Source organism: Scleropages formosus, chromosome 18 (genome assembly GCF_900964775.1).
Source record: "Scleropages formosus chromosome 18, fSclFor1.1, whole genome shotgun sequence".
Lineage (NCBI taxonomy): Eukaryota > Metazoa > Chordata > Actinopteri > Osteoglossiformes > Osteoglossidae > Scleropages > Scleropages formosus.
The window spans coordinates 18,590,405-18,602,555 of record NC_041823.1 but is presented as its reverse complement, the minus strand read 5'-3'; the positions used below and the strand labels follow the sequence as shown (position 1 = coordinate 18,602,555).

The window sequence follows — 12,151 nt, the reverse complement described above, 5'->3', positions numbered from 1 at the left end:
CTGCCATGCAGACGCTGTTCCGGGAACCTTGGCCTGGGGAGGGGCACACTGTGGACGGGTCCGCTGCGGGACACACGCACACTCAATCGCTAAGGGCCCTTTAGACTCCTTAAAGGACGGAAAAAACAACTGGCTGATGTGTGAAAGGTAAAGACGTGCATTTTACTGACCCTGTCAGAAATAGTGCATTAGTGTTGCTACTGTGTACTCATTTTACAACACCCAGCACCGTTTTCTGTGCACAGTGACCAGTGAAATGTGCACTCATCCCGCGATGTGTACAGCAGCAATGCGGTCGCGCAAAGCATCGTTTGCGTGTGAAGAAGAGTGGGAGGGCGGCTTCTCCAGGCCGAAGCACGCAAGTGGCTCATGCACTTTTAAGAAAGGAAACGGTTCTGGAGAAGCATTGCGGTGTTGTAACGGGGGGGCTCATCAAATAACAGCCCAAGAGACCGAGAGTAGCCGCTATGTTTTAACGCGTCCGGTCTCCAGGTAGACAACTCTTCCAGCACTAAAATTTATGCCCGAAGTAGAACAACTGGCACCGAGCCAGACCGCATCAAAGTAGATTTATGGGTGTGTGCACTACAGAGAAAATGTGCTTTCAGTCCTCAGCTAGCCATCAGTTCCAAACCATTACAGGTAAGCAGGGTTACTTGGGGCAGCGGCGCCTCCAGGGCCAACCGAGTGGTTTTTACCCCAGTAACATTCCCTTTCACCTCTTCACAAAAAAGCTGTTCAGCACAAGGTTCAGGCAAAGCTTCTATTTTTATTACTGAAAAATTCAAGAGTAAAATAGTTGTGTCTATTGATTGCGTTTACTCAGTTCAAAGAATTTTCGTTATAGTTCTTTATTCAGTGTTTATTTTTTTATGTTGTATTTAACTCATTAAATTATTTTACTAACAGTTTAACGAAAAGTACTTATGCCCATGAGGGGCCTGAACACACGTGGATTGGAAATAGCAAAAGTATGGATGCGTGTTAAGCCGTGGCACTGCATGTGTACCTGGCAACCTGCATATTCACGAGAAAAATGGATTTCATAATTAAAACGCAGTGGAATTTTAAAGCGACACACGTCGAACACGGCGAGGGGAAATTGGAAACTTGAGGCCAAACTCCATGACTAAGCTACATTCTGGCCTATTTTGAAGTGCCGGGCAAAACAGGCACGGAGGGGGCGGGTTGGGCAGTGGCGCGCGGCGCGAGGGGCGCGAGCGGCGGCGGCGCGGGATTTGGAGTGGGAGTCGGAATGGGGGTGGGCGGGGGAGTCGGGGAGGAGCTCGCGCGGACCGAGTGCTTTCGCTTTTACCTTTAAGCGCCGAACCAAACAGCCGCAATGAGGGACGTGCGCGCACGTGTCATTTTTCTGACAGACGTAGAGGAAAGAGTTGTTTAGGTGTGTGTGTGTGTTTTTTTTTTCCAGAGACAATCTCATGTGCGGTCCGAAGTAATTAAGCGCAATTTCAGGCTTGTACTTTTTGGTTCGGGGAAAGTCCAGAGTGAATGTGAGTGAGGGACTAACTGGGGGGAGAAAGAAAGTACAGCGGTGGAAAGTACCACAGGGCGGAGGGGTGCGACGCGCGCAGCCTCAAGATGAAGTGAGAGATGCGCCAGGAACGTTGTCGTTGACAGCAGACCGGACTCCGCTCGGACCCTATTGCAAGGACGAAAGACTTTGGCAAGAGACGAGGCAATGTAAGAAATGGCGAGCAATATCCCCAATAGAGAATAAAAGGATGAGACTGTCAGGTAAGACTTTTTTTTTTTCTTCAATTAATTATTGTTGTCTAGTGTGATCTTACCTACCTAGTGGTTCCGAGTCTGAGTGACTTAATAATACATTTTGCAGAATTGCGTGGACACCTGTCTGTCAGACTCTTGCATCCTCCGTGAATCAGTGTTCACTTTCATTAGTTCTTGCTTCTCTCTTTTTAATCTGATTTTGCCAGTTACAGTTCAGTGGACATGATTCTCATTCTCTTGTTCATCATCGGCCTCAAAATCACTGTTTACTCAGTCTCACCTTGTTCATTTAAGTTCTTTCCTCTACTTGATTCCATTACTAGCCGGTATTATTCTCTGAGGATTTATGATTATTATTTAAAACCCCTGTGTCATGTTAGCAAGCAGTAAATGGTACTCTTCTTACAAAATAACATATTATTAGTGATTGTAAAATGTAAGAAAATGAAATAATATAAAACCAGATAAATAACTTACAAAAATATAAATGCTTTTCTTTTTCTTTCCCAGTGTTGATACTCCTCTCAGTGTTGTCAGTTCAAGGGAGAGGGTGCAGTGAATTTTTAATGGGCGTAGTTGAAAATCTTCTCATTGACATCAAGAGCCAGAAAAGCACTGGATTTGTAAGTTGCTCAAAACCACCATATCATATGTGTAATGCAGTGAAAATATTTATTTCACTAAGTGTCAAAATGCTGAAGTTATTCCACTATAGCCATCACCTAAACACCTCTGGTGTTTGTGTCTAATGCGATAAACATTGCTTAAATCCCAAATGCCACGTGTTTGTCTTCATAAGTATTAAGAAAATGTTCTCTTTTTCTGCTTTAATTGCAGCGTGAAGTTTTTCCTCGGAATTATGAATTTTCCCACTATTACAATGATACCCTGCTGTGTGACGACGACCCTGTAAGAGACAGTCATTTATATTTTCCTGCTATTTGCCATTCTGGAAAAAAGTTGTTTTTTTTTTTTTGTAAATAACAGTTTCATGGTTTTAGTTTTCGTTCTGTTTTTATTGTGGTTACTGACAATATAGAATAATTATAGAATAATTGCAAATAGACATATATTGTTAAAACTATGTTGTCAGTGAAGTATTTGAGTTAGGAGACCTTACCTTGTATCTATGCCAAAATTCTGAAAGTCCTCTTCTAGTTACAGTACCAGTTTTTCTGTCACTCCCTTCCTTTGTTTACATTTTTACCACTCCCTTTTTTTCTTGTTATCAGTAACATACTTAAACATCAGGGTTTTGTAGCCATTTGCTCTTTCATTTTTTTATTTTTGACAATTTTAGACATTGTTCCCATTCTCACGTTCTCTTTTACATTTTCTTACAGTGCTGTGTGTTCAGGGCAGCAGCTATACTGTCAAAATCCTGGTCTGAGCTTCTTACTGTATTGTGGAGAGAAAACCTTAAATATGCATTTATCAGAGACCTGGTGCAGCAACTGGATGTGATTTATGACAAGGTATGTAATTTGAGCACTGTCATGGATGAACTAATGTGAATAAAAAATGCCTGACTAATATCAGGAAGATCAGCTGAATATGACCTGCATATCTGACGTCATCGAGTAAGGGATTTAATGGTAAGAACTGCAGCTGGAAAGAAGTGAAAGGAATAACATCCTCATGCTATGGGATGCTGTGAATACCAAAAACAAATTTAAGGTCTGAGATGATTTGAACTTGAAGTAAAATCTCCAGAAAGACAGTGCTGAGACGCAAACTAATTTGTCGATGTTGTAGTTTAAGGATCTCCTGCTTCTATTTCTTGCTGCAGTTTTGTTGGAGAACATGAAGCGTTCAGTCATTGTTAACGAGAAGCCTTGTGTGCTGCAAGACTGATGCCAAACCTTCAGGAAGATATATTTATCTTAATAAGAAATAGTTATTTGCAAGGATGTTGAGAATCTCAATTTCTGATCTTAATTTGGAGTTATAGAGGTGACTGAGTGCAGAGGTTTGCAAGGGTAGTAATAAACTAAATGGGCAAAAAAGGAAACGTATCATCAGCAAAGCAAAACTACAAAAGAAATTGAATATTAATATACATCTCAAACATAAGGCGGAGTTCCTTAATGCCTTTTAACAGCTTAAGAGGCTCAGTGAAACCCAACACATTAGTCTCCAACATTGCGTCATTAACTCGTATAGCCTGTTGAACGTAGCCGGATTGTTATGTCATTTACGTAAGTGTAATCATGACAGTACCATTGAAATTACTCACCCATATTACATACTCAACAACTTACTGCATTTGTAAGAAACAATTTCAATTTGGAATGTGTCAGTATTTTATTTTTGCAAGATACATTGTATTTTACTCTGAGACGTATGTCGCTTTGGAGGAAAGCATCTGCTAAATGAATAAATGTAAATGTAAGATACTTCTGTCCTAACTACAAATCATGGCTTTTAATCTTACTCTTATAATCTCATTCACAGAAATTCCTCAAACTGCCTGACATCTCTAACCTGCCTTCTGTTTCTTCTTCTCCGGAAGTTCTGCTCACCTACACAGAAGCTGTTTTTTCAAAGTGGTTAGAGCAGAAATGTGGTGTGACTGAGAATATATGTACCTTCCCTACGTTGCTCACAAGTTTGGAGGAAGAAGATCCACATGAAAGAATAACAGAATGGAAAAGGATGACTACATTTCCTCCTTACGTACAACAGAAAAGGACACATTTAAATAGGCAAGCTCAGTTAACAGATGGCTCAGTATCTATACAATCATTGAATTCTGTCTGTGGGCATCTTTCCCTGTTTTGGGCTTTACAGAAAGTCATATTTTGAATGAAACAGCGATAATACGTTGTATTTTTACATGCATCAAAATTTGGGTAGCAAGTTGACTCAGCTAATAATATTGTCATGTCACAACCATTCAAGTTTGAATTTGCTCTCAACCCTGCGTTTACAGCATTTGCATGTATTCCCTGTGTTCACATGGCCTTCCTTTGGGTATTCTGATTTCCTGTCACATTTCAAAAACGTACCGTTCACGTGAGTTCATTATTCCATGTTTTTCTCTGACTGTATGTATGTCTATGAGAGAGTGTGCCCTGTGATGGTCTTTGTGTCTTGGGTGAGCAATGTCTTACATCTTGTGTTTCTTTGGATATCACTCTGTCTGTGTGTGTATGTACCAGCCAGTTGAAGATATCATAATGTGTCTACTTGGAAACTGGGAAAATGTAGGTGGGATATACAAAATATGGTAATGTAATCTTTTCAGTTGTAATGGACAAAGGAACAAGAAAATATGTTATTACCCACAAAAAAGGGAAAACAAAGCAAGATGCATCTCACTGTACAGCCCAAATATTTAAAAATACATTTAAATTAATCCAGGTACATAAATTAACTTAAGATCATTGTATATATGTTCACACCTAATCGCACTATATATAGCACTGTCACTTTGATAGCTACCATATTTATTTCATGTAATCTGTTGACATAAAGTTAACATTTCAGACTACCTGTACAAATATCAGAGGATGTGGTGGTGCAGTGGGTTGGACCACAGTTCTGCTCTCCAGTGGGTCTGGGGTTCAAGTCCCGCTTGGGGTGCCTTGCGGTGGACTGGCATCCCGTCCTGGGTGTGTCCCCTCCCCCTCTGTCCTTACGCCCTGTGTTGCCGGGTAGGCTCCGGTTCCCCGTGACCCCGTAAAGGACAAGCGGTTCTGGCAATGTGTGTGTGTGTACAAATATCAATGTTATGAAAAGAAATAATTCTTCAAGGGAATCACAGACAACAGCTGAAACTATACATTTTAAACTATGAGTAAAATAATGTAAGCGGCACCAAAGAACGTTCTGTTAAAATGCAACAAAGCATTGTTACTGCTTACTTTGGCTTGTAAATGAATATTCTTTGCAGGATGTAATGTGCTTCCTGATCCTTTTGTTATCGCTTGCATAATCATAGGATAATACTTTTCATAACAGCATGTGGGAAGTTTTAACTGCTGCAGAAAAATCCAGAAACACCAAGTGTATTTGAGTGTTAATTCCGATCTACATTACTATAACGTTAGCAATGCAGAAGATACATATATCATCACAGTAGTTCACAATCCACTCAAATCCTGCACAAAAATTTAATTTAAAAGTGAATAAGTATTTCTAAAGCCATATTGCAACTTTTACCGTTAGAAGTAGAAAGGTAATAACATTATGTCAAAGCATAATAGAGGCGGTTCCCGGGTTGCAAACGAGTTCTGTTCCTAAGTCTGCAACTACAGGTTGTACGTAAGTCGGACGTTCGTAACCCGGGGACTGCCTGTGTAGTGAAATGTCAAAGTAATACTTCTTTTTTTACTTTACTAAGATAAATTAACTTCCTGACCTGGAATGTAGCCAAATATTGAATTTAAAAACCATATTGTACTACTTACCTGCTATTTTACTCATAAGGAAATAAACATTTTAAAGAATAAACATTTTTATATGAATACATTTACAATCTGTTCTCTAAAGTTTGATGTGACCGGAAACACTGGTTATAAGAACTAAAATATTTCTTAAAATGTCAATGGTACAAGTTGCAGTGTTATTGTAGAAACCGAGTAGTGGTCTTACTGTGGAAAATAGGAATAACAGCATGTCATTTTAAAGTGGTAATGCTGGAGAATTATTTAACCAGTTGACCCTTTGCCCTGCAACACTGCTCTTACTGTGTTGGAGACAGAAGGATGGAGCAAGTTATTTAGAATGATCTAAAATGATTTAAACCATAAGTCAGTCCACAAACAGAGCTGCGGAATCTGCCCTTATCTCGCTACACACCCTATGCAGCTTCTGGTCCAGATGTTCCAAACTGTGCTGATATCCTACCTAGACTACTGGTCTTCCAGCTTCCACCATCAAGCCTCTCCAGCTGATACAAACTGTTGCATTAAAAGTTTTGTTTGACCTGCCAAAACATCCTCATGTATTTCTACTCCTTGTCTCTCTGCATTTGGATTTCTGTTGTTGCCCGTTTCAAATTCAAGACTGTGGTTATGGACCAATAGATAAGCTCGACGGTACCTCCTTCACCTGTGGCCATTTGGTGGTACTACACACAAAAGGTCCAAAACCAAAAGACAAAGGTTCTCAATTTTGGCTCCAATGCGGTGGAATGTTCTCTATCTCACTCAGAACTTCTGGTCGCTTCATCAGGAAGGGTCTCAAAACACATGTCCTTGGGACCCTCTTCTCTCTTGATTTCCTTTCTGCTCCATAAACTTGCACTATACATGTTATCTGCCAGAAAATTTACCTATCAATTCCATGTACAGCTACTCATGTAATGTATGTGTTACGCCCACGATCCTTCCCCAAGCACCAGCGCCTGGCACTAATTAGCAGGGAGGAGTATAAAGCGTCCCACACCACCACACCCAAACTGTGGAATCTTGTAGAGACAGCTGTCTCCACCTGTCCTCTTGAGCTTCTCCTTGACCTCGCCCTGCATCTCCTGACCTTGCTCTCTTGTCCACCTCCTGCTCCCTGTATCCAGTCTCCTACGGCATTGACCTCTACCTCGCTCCCTTGACCACGACCTTGGGTCATCCCTGGAACCACATTCGCACCTTGCTTCCAACCCATGCCCATCCCCGACTACGAGTATCGCTTTGCCCGTGACTGTTCAAGCCCTTGGCTCCCGAACCTGGGTTCTACCTCCAGCCTCTTCCGTAACAGTATGCTGAGGAAAACTAATGTAATGGTCTGTAAATGATTATACTTCAAGAATCATGTCTGTAACTTTATCTCTATTGGTAAAATGCACTTTTGTACACTGGTTTTGTGCACAGCTCTGAGTCTGGAGAAAAGCATCTGCTAAATGGATTAATATAAATGTAAAAGGAAATGCTGTTGTGGTGATAATTGAAAATTACACTACAACTGCTAATCATGCAGCATGCAGTCATAATCATATATCCAATATCCGATTTTGCACCAGTGATCGTAGTGATAAGCAGGATTAGTACTAATGATCTTACTAAATCTGCAAAAGCTTTTGCTCTGATTTGCCATGTCTGAAACATTCCAGAGGTTATGCCCCCAACAGACAGTGTCCCATTACTGATCTCTGCATGGGGAAAGCAATGTTATTATTTACCAGAACTCTGGAATGTCTCACACAGGGCACAATGAGTATAAGACGAACGCTGTGACCGACCTCTAACAAAGCCCCCTCACTCACGCTAAGGCTCAAAATTTGAAGAGCTGGCATAGTTTTAAATTCTGTCATATTCCCAGCTGTTGCAAGAGACAGTCAGTTTGAAATTCTTCAGCTGTACTTGTGAAGGACTGCTAAATCTGCTGTGAAACGATCTTAAACAATCTTACTCTGTTGGTGTATGGCACCGATTGTATTTTTCTCTAAGATGTTTGTCGTTTTGGAGCAAAGCATCTGCTAAATGAATAAATCTCACTAATTCCTCTTTCGCTACCAAAGAGAAGCTACCGTGAGGCACTTATCCTTCATACACACACTGTCTGAAGCCACTTGTCCCGAGAAGGGTCGCAGCAAACCAAAGCCTAACCCAGCAACACAGGGCGTAAGGCTGAAGGGGGGGGACCCAGGACAGGATGCCAGTCCATCACAAGGTATCCCAAGCAGGATTTGAACTCCAGACCCACCAGTGAGCAGGACCCAGTCAAACCTGCTGTGCCACCATGCCCCCTATCCTTCATACACAAATGACAAATTACAAGCATCCCTTGATGTACCCAAAGAAATCTGTTCCTGAAAATGGTGTGGATATCAACATTTTGGATACTAAAAGCCTATTTTCAGCTATTATAAAAAGGAAAATAATGCATTCCCATGGTATCGAAAAATCACATATTTTCCCAGATATCACTAAAAAATCTTTTACATTGCGTTTACATTTGTGCATTTAGCAGATGCTTATCTCCAAAGGAATGTACATCTCAGAAAACTGTATAAAAGTGCATTACACATGTTATCTTTGCTGTCCTGCTTCCAGACCGAGCTTGGAAAACCCAAGGCAGTTTTCTGAAGCTATTGCTCCAGAGTAATTCCCACTTTCCTTTTTTAATTGCTCACTGCTCCACAACATGAGCAATAGACCAAGCAGTTATCCACTGAGTGTGCCAAGGTTTATTATAAACAACATTCTAAAACTGCATAGTTGTCAAAACATACATTTATATGATGCTTTTCCCCAAAGCAAATTACAATTATTTACCTCTTTATACAGTCGCATATTTTCTGCTGGAGGAATTTAGGGGAGGTACCTTGTTCAGGAATACAGCAGCTGGAGGGGGGAATCAAGCCTACAACCTTTGGGTCCAAAGGCAGTAGCTTTCACCCTGTGCTATAGGCTGCTCCCTCTTTTGCATTCCCAAAAAGGCAAAAGCTGAACTTTTCCAGCTAATTTCTCTGCTGAGTCTGAAATCACACACACACATTTTCAGAACCGCTCATCCCATACAGGGTTGCAGGGAACCAGAGCCTACCCAGTAACACAGGGCATAAGGCTGGAAGGGGAGGGGACACACCCAGGACGGGACACCAGTCCGTCATAAGGCACCCCCAGCAGGACTCAAACCCCAGACCCACCGAAGAGCAGGACCCGGTCCAACCCACTGCGCCACTGCTCCACCACATCCCCCAAGTCTGAAATCATTTAGTTAAATAATACATCCAGTATAGACAAAAGACGGAACCGCTTGCCCCATACGGGGTCACGGGGAACCGGAGCCTACCCGGTAACACAGGGCGTAAGGCCGGAGGGGGAGGGGACATACCCAGGACGGGACGCCAGTCCGTCGCAAGGCACCCCAAGCCGAACGGTCCAACCCACTGCGCCACCGCACCCCCGTAATTAATATAAATTGTCTGAAATAAGAGGGGGTGCGGTGGCGCAGTGGGTTGGACCACAGTCCTGCTCTCCGGTGGGTCTGGGGTTCGAGTCCCGCTTGGGGTGCCTTGCGACGGACTGGTGTCCCGTCCTGGGTGCGTCCCCTCCCCCTCCGGCCTTACGCCCTGTGTTACCGGATTGGCTCCGTGACCCCGTATGGGACAAGCAGTTCTGAAGGGGGTGCGGTGGCGCAGTGGGTTGGACCGCAGTCCTGCTCTCCGGTGGGTCTGGGGTTCAAGTCCTGCTTGGGGTGCCTTGTGGCGGACTGGCGTCCCGTCCTGGGTGTGTCCCCTCCCCCTCCGGCCTTACGCCCTGTGTTACCGGGTAGGCTCCGGTTCCCCGTGACCCCGTAAGGGACAAGCGGTTCTGAAAACGTGTGTGTGTGTGTGTCTGAAATAATACCCTGTTCCAAATGACGTTCTTGTGAAATTTCATACACTTCCAATAAAGCCTAACTCTCTTGAAGCAACACAATCACATCACTAACACACAACAGCTCTGATTCAGATGTGCCAACTACAGTATATTATTTACATTTATTCACTTAGCAGATGCTTTTCTCCAAAGCAACTTACAATGGATACTATGTAGTGTTACTAGCCTACATACCTCATTCACCAAGGTGACTTACACTGCTAGATACACTACTTACAATACATCACTCATCCATGCATCAGTGAAATGCGCTCTTTCTGTATCACTCACACTATGGGGGAACCTGAACCGCATGTCTTTGGACTGTGGGAGGAAACCAGAGCACCTAAAGGAAACCCATGCAAACATGGGGAGAATGTGCAAACTCCACACAGACTGAGCAGGGATCAAACCCACATTCCCTTGCACCACCCAGGCACTGTGAGACAGCAGCACTACTCGCTCTACCACCATACTGCCCCTTATTGCAGTTCTACTTCACTTGTGATGCACAAAGTTTAAATTTTTTGTACATGGTTCAGATAAATTTTGTTAGACTGATTTTTTGTTCTGTAAATCAAAAATTAGATTTCAAAACCCATCACACTTATGTTGTGCATTTTGGATAAAGAGCTGAACATTACACATACTATCTGAGGCTGCTGCAGCAAGCTGGAACCTAACCTAGCAATACAGGGTAGAGGGACACACCACGGACAGGATACCAGTCTGTCATAAGGTACCCAAAGCAGGACTTGAACTGCACACCCACCAAGGAGCAGCCCCTGGCCAAACCCACCACACCACTGCTTCCTCCTTTCAGGCTAAAGAGAGTTTGTAAATTGAACAATGCCTGTACTGTAAACCAAAATGAGGGATATTTCCTTCTTTCATCTTCAACACTTTACCGGAAATTTCATTAGAGCTGCAATCTTATTCTCAGGCTGAAGGCATGTTTGGCATTCACTGTAAGTGTCCAATGAGCAAGAAGACTGCTGTAATCAGGCAACAGTACAAAATAGCTTTGTTTCATGCTACTGAAGCATGTTGAAAAATTGTCATGCCGCATAAAGAAAATACAATAATACACGTTCTTAAGGGAAAACCACTGGATGGACACACTAATTCTGATATTTAAAGTATGGTGTGAAAACTGTGATGTGTATACTCCCATATGAATCAACAGACCTGCAGAAGTGCTTTCGACCTTTCCTTGAAATTTATGTCAACATGGTTCTGTAAGCAAATGTCTTGAGAACCTATGTCAATGACTTTAATCATGTTGAAAAACAGGTTGGAAATTTTGCATGTGAACTGAAAGGTACACCTGAGATGTATCCCGAGGTCAAATATTCTGAGAGATTTTGATTCACTGGTAAGGTGGAAAATAGCCAAGTTTCACTTGTTTGGGATCCTAACTACTTGATTCATTTGTATTAGATGCAACAGCCAGAAAAGTGTGTGGATTAAGTGGATTAAGGGTATGGCTTAGGGTGGCATGGTGGCACAGTGAGTAGCGCTCTTGTCTCACAGCGCCTGGGTGGTGTGAGAAGAGGTGAGTTCAATCCCTGTGTGGAGTTTGCATATGTCCTTCTGTCTGTGTGGGTTTCCTCTGGGTACTCTGGTTTCCTCCCATAGGCTGTTCAGGTTCACCCATAGTGTGTGACTGACAGAGAGAGTGTGTTCCACTGATGTATGGATGAGTGACCCAGTGTAAGTAATGTATCTAGCAGTGTAAGTCACTGTGGTGAAGAAGGTGTGTGGGCTGATAACACTACATAGAGTTCATTGGCTGTTGCTTTGGTGACAAGTGTCTGCTAAACAAATGTAAGTCATTAATACAAATTTTAGTTTTTCCCTTTGGTCAAGGTATTTAGTAGTTTTTCCTTTTTTGAAAAGTTTGGAAGATTTCATGCTTCATTCGCCAGACCTGTGGCTAAATATAATAGATAGATTTAATCAATTGGAATCTAGCACATGAGGACTAAGCACTCATTCATTATTCTTAAACCAAGGCTAACTACTTCTTGTACACACTCGCTCAAACTACACAGTGCAAACAGCCACTGTTTGTTCTACAGAACATACATTTATTC

General features: G+C 42.4%; 1 long non-coding RNA gene across 1 annotated transcript; it reads left to right on the top strand.

Moving 5' to 3' along the window:
• Positions 1-1,284: 1,284 nt before the first annotated feature.
• Positions 1,285-5,313, top strand: LOC108924859 (uncharacterized). Its single transcript, XR_001965348.2, has 5 exons — positions 1,285-1,755; positions 2,260-2,372; positions 2,587-2,658; positions 3,093-3,224; positions 4,204-5,313. It is a non-coding gene; the product is annotated as an uncharacterized LOC108924859 (long non-coding RNA).
• Positions 5,314-12,151: the final 6,838 nt, after the last annotated feature.